Raw genomic sequence first — 11,640 nt, 5'->3', positions numbered from 1 at the left:
AGTAAATTCTGACACTAACCTTCCTTGACAATCTTATTGGGAAGTAAGCTACATTTCCTTTATTGGAAGAAGGAACTGATATCAAGAATATGAGTTTCTTCTTTTGCTTTGTATCTCCAGGGGCATTTTATTCCAATATGTAAGTGTATGTTTGAGAGAAGCACATGATGTTCATTAGTTTGTTGTTTTCAAATCAAGTTGCAGGAAATCAGACCAGTTAGAATTCTCAGTGTCCACTTCCAAAAGGCACCCAAGGCAAACACCTAGAAGTTGGCATTAGAAGAGATTACATCTTTGCTTTCAACAAGGATCCATGAGGAAAGTGGGGTAAGGCAATGTTAACCATAGTTCCTGTTTATTTACTGAGTGCTTACCATGTGCCAAGTGAGCTATAGGAAATAATTTCTCATCTTTATCTCTAATATAAAAACAACCTTGCCAATAAGTATTATAATTTCCATTTTACAGAAGAGGAAAATGAGGTTAAAAAGCCTAAGGAAGCTGTCCAGCTTTATACAGCTAATACGTGCCAGAGGCCAGACTCAATTCTAGTCTCTCCTGCTACATTTCATTGTTTTCCCAATAATAGAAATTGGTTTGGGAAAATGAACAAGAAAGATAGTAGCTTCTAATAAGGTTCATTTCCTTCTCTTTCCAGGACACATACAGATGGGTGACTTGGAGGGAGAGCTTCTTCCATTACATAGCTTGAGAAAAGAAACGACCTTCCATATTCACAACTTGTCCGCAAGTTACTTGCCAAGCTGTAGGCTGCAAAATTGTCTAAAACTTCATAAAAGGATTCTCTCTTACTAGTGCTTCTCAAACATTAATGCAGAATTAAACCAGCTATGGTCTTGTTTAAATATGCAGATTCTAATTCTGTAGGTTGGGGTAAGGCCCAAGATTCTTCCTTCTAACAAACTCCCAGGTGATGCTGATGTGGCTGCTCTATGGCCCACACTCAGAGCAGCAAAGCTCTGTGCAAAGGTAAGACGTCTCTCCCTTGCCTCCACATTGCGATGGTGGATGGGTATAAGGGAGCACTGAGGGAAAGGTCTCTGCTTCATTTTGGACAAAAAGACTAACATGATTCATGGACCTTATCCAGAGTTAATTTTTCATGGATCAAACCGTTCAGCACTATTTCCCTTAATTCTACCTCTCATTGCTCACAGTTGACTATAAAACTTCATAATTTCTTAGAAAAAATATGTAGTGATTTTTAGTATGATTAGCATTTATTTTCAGCTTTAGTAAAACTGAGACTAAAAAGACAACTGATTAAAACACATGAAGATTTTTAAACCACTTAATCTCATAAACACACATTACACTCCTGCAATGTGGACAAGAAGAGCATCAGCTTCTTCAAATCCTAACCGAAATATATATTAATTATGTGCTATATCCTTTATTAGGTAATGGACATAGCAAGATAATCAAAAATCCAACTCTGTTTTAGGAGATTATATTCTAGTGAGAGAAACAAAACTGTAAATAGAAAAGCAGAATACGTGTGCATGTGTGGGTACCTATATAGTTATGGGGAATAACAAACTTTTCCCAGGATCAGGGGAGAATAGGTCAGGGAATGTTTTATAGAAGATCTGTGTCTATAACTAGCATTGACTTGGAAGAAAACATTCTAGACAGTGGGGAAAAAAACACACAGATACTCATAGGCATAAAGTAACATGGTATGGTTTGGTACATGTGGCTCTAACAGTTTTTGAGACTAGTATGAGAAAAATTCAGGCTTCTATGGTAGATCTTAATTCAGCCAAACCCAGATGGAGAATTCTGTAGACTGGAAATAAATAAATATGGAAAATGAACAACTGATAACTTCATTAAAGGCCTGCCACTCACCAGTCATAGTTAAATGTGTTCTTTTGGGTTTGGGGGACATGAACTATTAACAGATACAGTAATATTTTAATACCATTTCTTTATCACCTAATTTAGATAAATGGAGCTAGCCATGACTGTTCTTAAATTCTAATGCACCAATAATAAGAGAAAGACTTATGATTCCCAGAGTAGCAACTATATTATTAGAAAATAAACTTACCATATGCAGCACCATATGAAGACTTGTATACCCAATGGGAATGCATAACCTGGGATCCACACAGAGTAGAATTTCATATACTACTAGCCAGTCCCAGCCTCTTTTATGTTTTCTCTTTTGAAATAAAAGAGAGGTGAAAGATTTCATTTTTTGAAGTGTTACTTTAACCTAGCACTACTGAAAGAGTAATGCACATAGGTGTGTGGAAGGGGCAATCTATGATATCTCAAAAGGATGATTTATATTCTCTCTCTCTTTCTTTTATAGCAGCGAGGGCATCTAAAGGACCATGTGTGCAGTCTTACTCATGAAGCATTGTTATAGCTTTAGCTGGCAAGGGGTCATTGGAGGGACCCCTCTCTTTAAAAAGATGCACACCCTGAATTACCCTAAAAGGTCAATATTTCTACCTAAACAAGGAAAGTTCAACAAGTAAACCTAGTGCTCTTTCATAGGATTTAACAACTCCTGGACCTAACCTAAAACGCAACCACTAAAATGGAAACTGTTTATATCAATAACTTCACAAGAAGGCTAGTATAGGTTATTTGTCCTACTTCAAAATCACTTAATTTCAATTATCTCATTATTTTTTTGTGCATGCACCTTGATGTTTTCTGGCTTCTTAGCTATGTTCATTCTTTTTCTGGATTTTCCACAGGGAGCCTTCAAATGAAACAGGCTTATACTACTAAAAACATACTTGAAAATGATTCTTACTCAGTTCCATGGTTTAAGTTCTGTGGAAGACCAGAGGAAAAGAATGTTTCCTCTTTACAGTCTAGTGTGAATGTCAGGTTTCTACAAGGTAATAGGCTGACTGCAATGAAATGAAAACACTACTGTATATCAATAAGATGATGATGTATTTATAGAACATGAACCACAAGAGAGCTATACTGAGCACTTTCAATAAACCTCAATTAAAGTAATCAATATTGCTAAATGAATCCTTAAAAGCACCTCTGACAGAAAACTTCTTTGAGATTACTTTTAAATACTGAGATAGAAAGAGTACTTCAAGATGTAATGGCAAGTAAATTCAGTGTATAAGTCCTAACGTTCAGGATCTCAAGATATGGCTTAAATGGATGAAAGCTTGATGAATTCTTGAATAGAAGGTATTTTTGCCTTTTATAATCAGAAAAATAAACATGAGCACTACCTTCTATAAGGACTTTAACACACCTTGTACTAAATACCTTTGAACGTTTTTATTCATGTTTTTCCTAAGATGTTACATTTTTCTTATCCTTCCTCTCTGATGATTTAGATATCGGTCAAGGTCCACTTGAATTTCCACTTGTACAACTACTTTTCTTTATGCTCTAGTTTTATTAATATCTGCACAACCAAATATAGTTTTTTTTTTCTTGGATATTCTAGGTCCCTTAATTATCACATAAATTTTGCTATACCTTGTCAATTAACGCACAATCACACACACACACACACTTCACACATGGCTTGCTGGAATTTTAACTGGATTGCATTGAACCTATAGACCAATTTAGAAAAATTGATAACAATATTGAGTCTTCCAATTTATGAACACAGAATATCTGTCCATTTACTGAGGTCATCTTTAATTTTTCTCCAGATAAGTTTTATAGTTTTCAGTGTCAAGGTCTTGCACACTTTTCAATAGATTTATTCCTAAGTATTTAATATTTTTCATGCAATAACAAATAGTAATTTATTTTTTAACATTTATTTTCTTATATAAATTACGTATTTCTCTGGGCAGACAGTCTTCACCTTCTTGCACTAATAGCACATCTACCAAGCTAAGTATTTAATATTTTTCATGCAATAACAAATAGTAATTTATTTTTTAACATTTATTTTCTTATATAAATTACGTATTTCTCTGGGCAGACAGTCTTCACCTTCTTGCACTAATAGCACATCTGTAATACCAAGCTACAGGACAAGTCTTAACAAGGTCTGTATTCAACGTAGCACTTGTCTACCAGGCACTGTAGAGGAGGATGAGGAAAAGCCAGGATCCATCTCAGGTGAAGAAGGCGGAGGGGGCAACGTGTCTCCACTCTGACAGTTGGTTTTCTCCCGGGAAGGGGAACATGCAAAGTTATGTCTAGATTCTGAAAGTGGGAGGAGATCTGGGAGGCTGAGAAGCCCAATGCAGCACTGCAGCTCGGCTCCCTTTATCTGTGAGGGAAGCAGGGATTCCTCTTTCGCTCATCTGTAACACATCACGCTGGCCTAGCTGATGCTTTGGGGAAACGGGGACAGGGGTCATCATTGAATTAGCAGCAGTTAAGAACAGGCCATACACTGCCACAGTGTGGAGGGGTCGTCCTGGCACCAGGGACCTGGAAGCTGTGTATCCTAGGGACAGGTGCCACTCAAGACCCAGAGCTGGCTCTGGACAAATACAGTTGTTGATTACAGACTCTTAGAGGAGTCGCCAGGTATTTCTTGTGAGTCTTACTAGCTCCAAAGCTGAAAAGAAGCTCCCTAAAGGCAAGCTTCATACTATACTCTGCTTTACAATCCCTCATATTAATCAGCAGAGCACTAATCAGTTCACGACAATTTTGTTCAAAGTGCAAATACTGCTAGAAGAGTTCACACCATAGGAAAGTTTTCATGGCTCACAAGCTAATTAGCAGCTTAGTTAGCAAGGTATAGCCACTGTCAGATGTGACCCGGAAGGTCCTGGATGCAAAGAACCAAGGATGGTAAGAGCAGATTTAGAAAAAGAGATGCTTTGGAGGGAGTAACAGAGAGAGGACAAACCACAGTTTTGCCTAAGACTAGTCCTATGAACACACTGTGGTAGTAAGGTTCTTTTTGAAATATCCTACCAGTACTCAAATGTTCTTTCTCAGATAGAAAATCCTGACAGGAGGGAGACCCTGAAAATACTCTGGTACTGTTCACTTGTCAGGAGTCCAAACTAGCTAACACAATGAAGAGACTTGCTCCTTGTTAAGCCAAAGCCACACTATGTCTGTCCACTAGTATTGGTGCCTTGGTATTCAATTCTTCATTCATTTAGTCATTTAACAAAAGTTTAGTGCACGCTTAACATGTGGGTTAACATGATCTAAGGGCTGAGGGATTCTACTGTGAACAAAATGAATTTGGACCCTAACTTTAGAAGGTCCTGACTCCTGGTAGAAAGAGACATTAATCAAATAGTGGCATTACTATACAACTAACAATTAAAAAAAAAAAACCTTCTTTCTATAATAAAGAAAAATAATGAGCCCTGAGCGCATTCAGTAAAGAGAGCCAATTAAATGTCAGAGAAGGTAGAGAGCACAGAAGAGTATTCTGGCAGGAGAAACACCACGTGCTAAGGCCCTGAGGTAGAAGGAGACAGGAAGCTTACCAAGAACCAAAGGGGAACTCTTCTTAAAGAGTTGCATTAATCCAAGACTGAGAATCCTTCAACAGTTGGCCAGCAATTCCTTAGCTCGGCATTTGGGCTTTTGCTATCCTTTGAATAAAAGGACCCAAAGGGCTCGGTACTCTTCTGTGGGCCAGAGAAGTTTCTCATTCCCTCTGCCTTTCCTATTGGGCTGGGTTTATGCCTTTGTGGGCAGTAATTGGCAAGACCCCTGACCCCAGTGAAACTCTGAGTGACTTCCAAAGGCATATGGAATCTGTGCTGGGTAGAAAATGTCATAGAAATTTCAGGCCGAGAGGATATTAAAGATACCTGAAATGTTTGCAAGGACCGATCTAGGTTAGAGGTGATCTTATAGCAAAGGTGATCTCTTTTCATTAAATGTATTATTCTCACAGAGCCAGCCCCAGGGAGAAGACAAAGGTGAGCAAGTTGAGTGGCTGACTCTGGAATCTCAGCTGGGATCCTATTAACATGGGAACTTCCTGACCTGCAATGCTTCGATTAGAGTCATCAGTTAAGCTCGCTTCTTCACCATTGGCTGACTGCCTGGCAATGAGGTTCCTATTTCCTAATACACATCATTGTTAGTTTCCTTAAAGACACCAGAGTTTGATTTGCTTTACTGAAGAGAAAAAGAAAAAGCTATTCTGACTATGTTCTTTCACAGAGTGAACAGTAAATTTTCAAACACTCTGATTGGGAAATTTTTAAAATCATTATCACTTTCATTAGATGAGATGTATTCTTTGTATGACTTTGGAGAATGGATAGGGAATCTATGGGAGAAAACAGAATAATGCACTGCTTTTGGAAAATACAGTGGCTTAGTTGACAGAAAGCCATTCTTATGATGAAAACTAGGCAAAGAATTAACCCCCATACTGTATACTTAGTATACTTTATCAGCCTTGATATTCTTGAAATATACAGCATTTCCTTTATTTCAAGCAAATGATACCTATGAATATCACTTGATATCTATGAATCACTTGAACTGATAATTCACATCATAACTAGGTTCTAACCTTGTTTAAGGTACCACCTAATGCAGTCAAATAGCAAAACACTTTTATTTTTTCCAATTATATTAAAAATCTGCTGTCTTCAGAGTAAGCAACTGAGGTTTTTTTTTTTTTTTTTTTTTTTTTTTTCTTGCGTTATGCGGGCCTCTCACTGTTGTGGCCTCTCCCATTTGCGGAGCACAGGCTCCGGACGCGCAGGCTCAGTGGCCATGGCTCACGGGCCCAGCCGCTCTGCGGCCTGTGGGATCTTCCCGAAACGGGGCACGAACCCGCGTCTCCTGCATCGGCAGGCGGACTCTCAAGCACTGCGCCACCAGGGAAGCCCACAACTGAGGTCTTTTGAAGTGAGACTGCCACAAGCTGTATGACTTAGAGCAAAAGCTAAAGATATGCCAGACTTAGAGGAGAAATGTATGTAAAATTGAACATAAAATTAGAGTATTTTAAACTCAGAGGCTTTTACTGTGCCCTTATTTATTTAATATCATGTTGTCACCTACTAAGGCTTTTAAAAGCTGGAAATGGAATTTAGGGTAGTACAGTTTTAAAAGCAATAGAGAAAATAGACTTTAGAAAGCAGGTCATTACTACTTAAAATATTCTCAGAAAGAAGCTTTGTGTTCAAAAATATTTCACAAAAATATCTTTGTCTGAAACTTCATTGTTTCATCTCAACTTTTCCTTTCTATGCCACAGGCACCACATGAGCAATTAATTTTAATCTTAGGAAATTTTCTATTTCCAAACTTGAAGGTATAAGAATATAGACATACTGAAACTTATTTCAACACGTGGATTTTGCTTTTTTAGCTCTCATTAAGAACTCACTGGTATCCTGAGGGTCACCCGGGCATCACATACATCTATCTCATTGCCAACATTTCACATTAGTCCTAGATCTTCTCTCCCTTGATGGCTGCTGCTCATGAAATCCTTCTATTTTATAGCTATTTTGCTGCTTTTATTCAATAAAAAACAAAATTACATTGGTGGGAAGTTCCTAAGGTCCATGATTCTTTCGTATGTACGTATTATCTGGTTTAAACATCAGCGCCATCCAGCTTCTATAACAGCTGGTGAACTATGCCCTTAGTTTTACATACACGATTCTTTCATTCTAGACATTGGAAATTTCTCAGGGTAAAACCTCCTCACTTGTAGTCATTAACAATATTTAAGAGTGGCCCTGCTAATCCTCCCATGAATGTTGAGATCCATGTTTTCATTGTATTTTCTATTGTTATGTTCATTGTTCAACTATAATTGCATCAGTTTCCCCAAAGCACACTATGTACCACAGTCAAATTGTCTACACGTACAAAAGCAGTAATCAGATCTACATGCAGTGTTAAAGTTCCATTTCTGTTATTCTACTAAAGAGGTGAATCCTATTGCCTCTGTAAGCACTTAGCTCGACCAAAATTATTCCAAACTGACTCCAAAAAAAAAAAAAAAAAAAAAAATCTGTGCTGTGACTCCTATCCTTTGTAAATGTCCAAGAGGCAAACCCTAAGAGGGATACCCTTTAGTGGAGCAAGTGGTATAATATCTAAAGCACTTATGAAGGTGTTTCCATAATGCTGTTAAAATTATTGTACTAGAAGTCTAACTTGTCATAATGTAGAAATGACTCCACTGCATTTTTCAGGAAGCCTTGAGGTTTTTGCAAATGTCTGGAATTAGGGGACTATTATACAATTTAAGGAACTATTCTTTCTGCACAGTACCCACAGTATTGCACTGTTTTGCATCCTCCTGTTGTCCTCGCTGGTGGATAGTGCTATACTTCTTGCCCGAAACATGAAGAGCCCAACCCCTTCCTCATGAACCCACTTTCTACTCATAGAAGCATCTTAGAATGCTATAAAATAGAGAACAACCGATTTCACCCACCCCCAAACAACACACGCTCTTTACCAGCCCCTCAAACACACGGCTCTTTGCTAAAGCGCATCCTGCCTCTGCTGGCTGGAGCTTTCACAGACCGAAGCCTAAATGAAGGGGCAGGGTAGCTGCTGTAGCACCTCCACCTCCACTCCCTGATCAGCACAGGGATTCCTCAAGAAACACATGTGGAGGACAGGACAGTAGTACACTTCCTCCCTGCATCCTAACTCTAGGGCATGATCTTTCTCCTTGCACAACTGATCCCAGGTCTAAAACAGGGAAACAACGGTAAGAAAGAAAAGGGCAGCTTTATCTTCTCAGAGATGGATGATAGGCAAGTATCCCTGTGTCTTTACTTGTCACTTCCCAAGTGGAGAGTCCAGATGTAAAGTGTCACATACGTGTGCATCTTTTCTTAGTGAAATTGTTGACTAGCCCACTCCGCAAAAACAAAAAGTGTATATCGTGTCCAAAGAAATACAATCTACTCCCTTCTAAAAATGGAAACCCGGAAAAATATCTTCTGCTAGCCTTGCTGGGTAGTTTGTACTTGAAGTAAAACCGTCACCACCCACTCCCTATTCTCGCTGAGATTTAAAAAGGCAGGCAAACTGAAAGGAAACAGGAGCCAGTCCATTCCTATCAGAAAACAGCCATAAGAGCGAATCACGTTGGGGAAAAGCTCGACAACTCGGAGACACCATCTCCTCCGGACGGGAGGAGAGATATGGAGCCATTTTTCACTAGGTTCACAAGAAAATGTCAGCTCACGGCTGCTAGTGCACTGCCAGAGCGCATCTTAATTTGGTCAAAAGGGACCCAGCCAGTCACCCTCACAGAACATTTTTTCAAAGAGTCCATTACAAATCTGATTCCCTCTGTTCTGAGCATCTTCTTGATAAATTCTCTGGCAACTGCATGGCACAGATCTGCATCCTATTCAAAACTAAATGCCTTCCCCCACTTCCTCTTAAAATCATGTGAATTAGACACTTCTGAGCTAATCGTCAAAAAAAGAGAAAGAAAGAAAAAACCACCACTCCCCACCCTCCTCCCAGCTTCTTGACTAATACCTCTGGGCAGTTTACTTCAGAATAGAGCAGATTTTTGACCAGTGCACAATGACAAATTGGCATACAAGTCTGCTATCACAGAAAGCACAGGCAATGCTTTCTTTGTAAAAACAGGAAAATACACACCCTGGAACAAAAGACACTCTATCTGCATGATAAGGAACAAGAGAAATTATGTGTTTGTTTTACACACATCTGTACCCACTTATAAAGAAATGTCTTTGCACCTATTTTAATTATGATATATTGTATTCTTTCCTCAGAATCAGGTCTCCCTCAAATTAATTTTTAAGCTTTGACTCCAGTGGGAGGTAAAACATACTCTGTTGGAAGAATACCTGGTGTGTGCCTTTGTTGGTAGGGTGCCATTTCAAACTTATTATATTTAAACTCAATTACGTGGGAAATTGAGATAAGACAAATGCAGTCAGATACCTCCGAACTATTCTGACATTACAAGAAACGCCAAGTCAGCAGATATTTGCTGTTTACATCTCACAATAACCTAATCATGCATTTGCAGCCTTCTGGAGCAAAATGCTAACTATTCTCCAAACAGCCACCTGACAATCTGGGGCTAAAACACACATTCTGACTCAGAAGCAGAGAGAAATCATGATGGCTCTGCCACTGGCTGTATTAAACAAAAGCTCGGCAAGCAAACGAGAGGCATTTGGTAAATGGAGTAAGAGTCAAATCAAGTTTAGGTTCACATCTGGTGGAATATGGCACTGCCTACCCAGAGGTTAGGGGGCAGAAGGGTTTGGAGGTTATAAATAGAAAACACACACATACACACATACAGATATTTCAGCAGACCCCGGTCTGTTTCAGCTTACTAACCTAGAGCTCTGTTCAAAGGAAGCAGGGAAGCCGCACGTCCTCTCCCACCTTTCCATGGTCCTCATCAGTGTCTTCTCAAACCACCTGTACTGATCCGACCCATTCTCAGATCACAGAATTCTCTTGATAGAAGTAGTCTCCGCTGAGCTTTGATTTTTTCAGCCTGGGTGTCTAGAATTTTCTTCTTTAAGCCAGACACAGCAACACAAAACTGCCGCTGAGGTCTTTTGTTTTCCCCTCCTCTCAAAGATGAAGCATGCTGCACTTGTCTCCCTCTCTCTCTCTCCCTCTCTCCCCTGCTCTCTCCCTCTCCCCTCTCGGGCTTACGCTCGCTCCCTCGCTTTCTCTTTCCCCACCCCCCGCCAGCAACCTCATTGGATTCCCGTGCGGTAGGGGTCATTTACATCGCTCAGCAGGAGAACCTGTGTTCCGTAGGCGCCTGTCTCTCACTTCTGGGTTTCCTCTGCGAAAGGAAGGGGAGCGGCTCGTTCTAGGTGAAGTCAGGTGACCCCTCCTTTAAAAGCCAGAGAGATGGATGGAGTGTGTGAATTTTAATATACACACAGGCACATTTACATTACAAAGCAGAGAGGAAAATCTAGCTTCTAGAGATGAGGCTTTTTTGTTTTTGCTTTCATAATCCCCTTTTAGCAATTAAGAGAAGCTAGTATACTATAATGAAATGTAATTAAACTTTTCAGTGTTAATAACAAGGCTGCATACTTTCAGAATCATCCGACTGAACAATTCTTTTAAACTTGTAAGCTCGACTGTGTCTTTTTCTTTCGAGGGTCAAAGAATCAGTTATTTTACTATTTACGCAGTTTTTCTAGTTGGCCTTTTCTTTGACATCTAGTTTAGTTTTATCTCAAAGGACCATCATAAAAGACAAAAAAAAATTAATGTGAAAAAGGAAAAATAAGTGACAGGAAACCAGAGCACATAGCATGGATAGAAATCAGTAGTTTCCTATTGTAGAATTAGATTCAATAATGAGTAATTTTTCCTCTTATGCAAATAACTTTTCCCTTCTCTGTTTCAATGTCTTTGCCTGAAAATAGAAAATAAATGTAATAAATGTAGCACCTCCCCTCCCCACCCATCATCAAGCAAGCCTGACAGAGGAGGATGTCCAGGTAGAAATACCGGTAGCTCAGGGCACCAACAGAGAAGCAACTGGAAAAACTTGTGCTAACCTTGTACCGTGTTGAAGATAAATTTATGATCTACAGACCCAGACCCTAAAGAGTAAATCTGCTAACACCTGGCTTCCTGCTCCAAAGTTTTTGATATCCGATGGAGAATCTCTCTCCTACCTCTACTATGCATTCTACTCTTAGAAACACTGAAACGAAAAAT

General features: G+C 39.3%; 1 protein-coding gene across 1 annotated transcript in view; it reads right to left on the bottom strand.

Annotated features, from left to right (window-relative positions):
• Positions 1–10,510, bottom strand: part of LOC103083447 (membrane-associated guanylate kinase, WW and PDZ domain-containing protein 2-like) — a 288,742-nt gene extending 278,232 nt beyond the window's left edge. The window contains exon 1 of the mRNA XM_007467045.1: positions 10,282–10,510. The gene's annotated coding sequence lies outside the window, so the exon portion shown is untranslated. The remainder of the gene's footprint in view (positions 1–10,281) is intronic.
• Positions 10,511–11,640: the final 1,130 nt, after the last annotated feature.

This window comes from Lipotes vexillifer, unplaced genomic scaffold (assembly GCF_000442215.2).
Source record: "Lipotes vexillifer unplaced genomic scaffold, Lipotes_vexillifer_v1.1 scaffold247, whole genome shotgun sequence".
Classification (NCBI taxonomy): domain Eukaryota; kingdom Metazoa; phylum Chordata; class Mammalia; order Artiodactyla; family Lipotidae; genus Lipotes; species Lipotes vexillifer.
The sequence above is the reverse complement of the archived record's forward strand: the minus strand, read 5'-3'. Positions and strand labels throughout refer to the sequence as shown.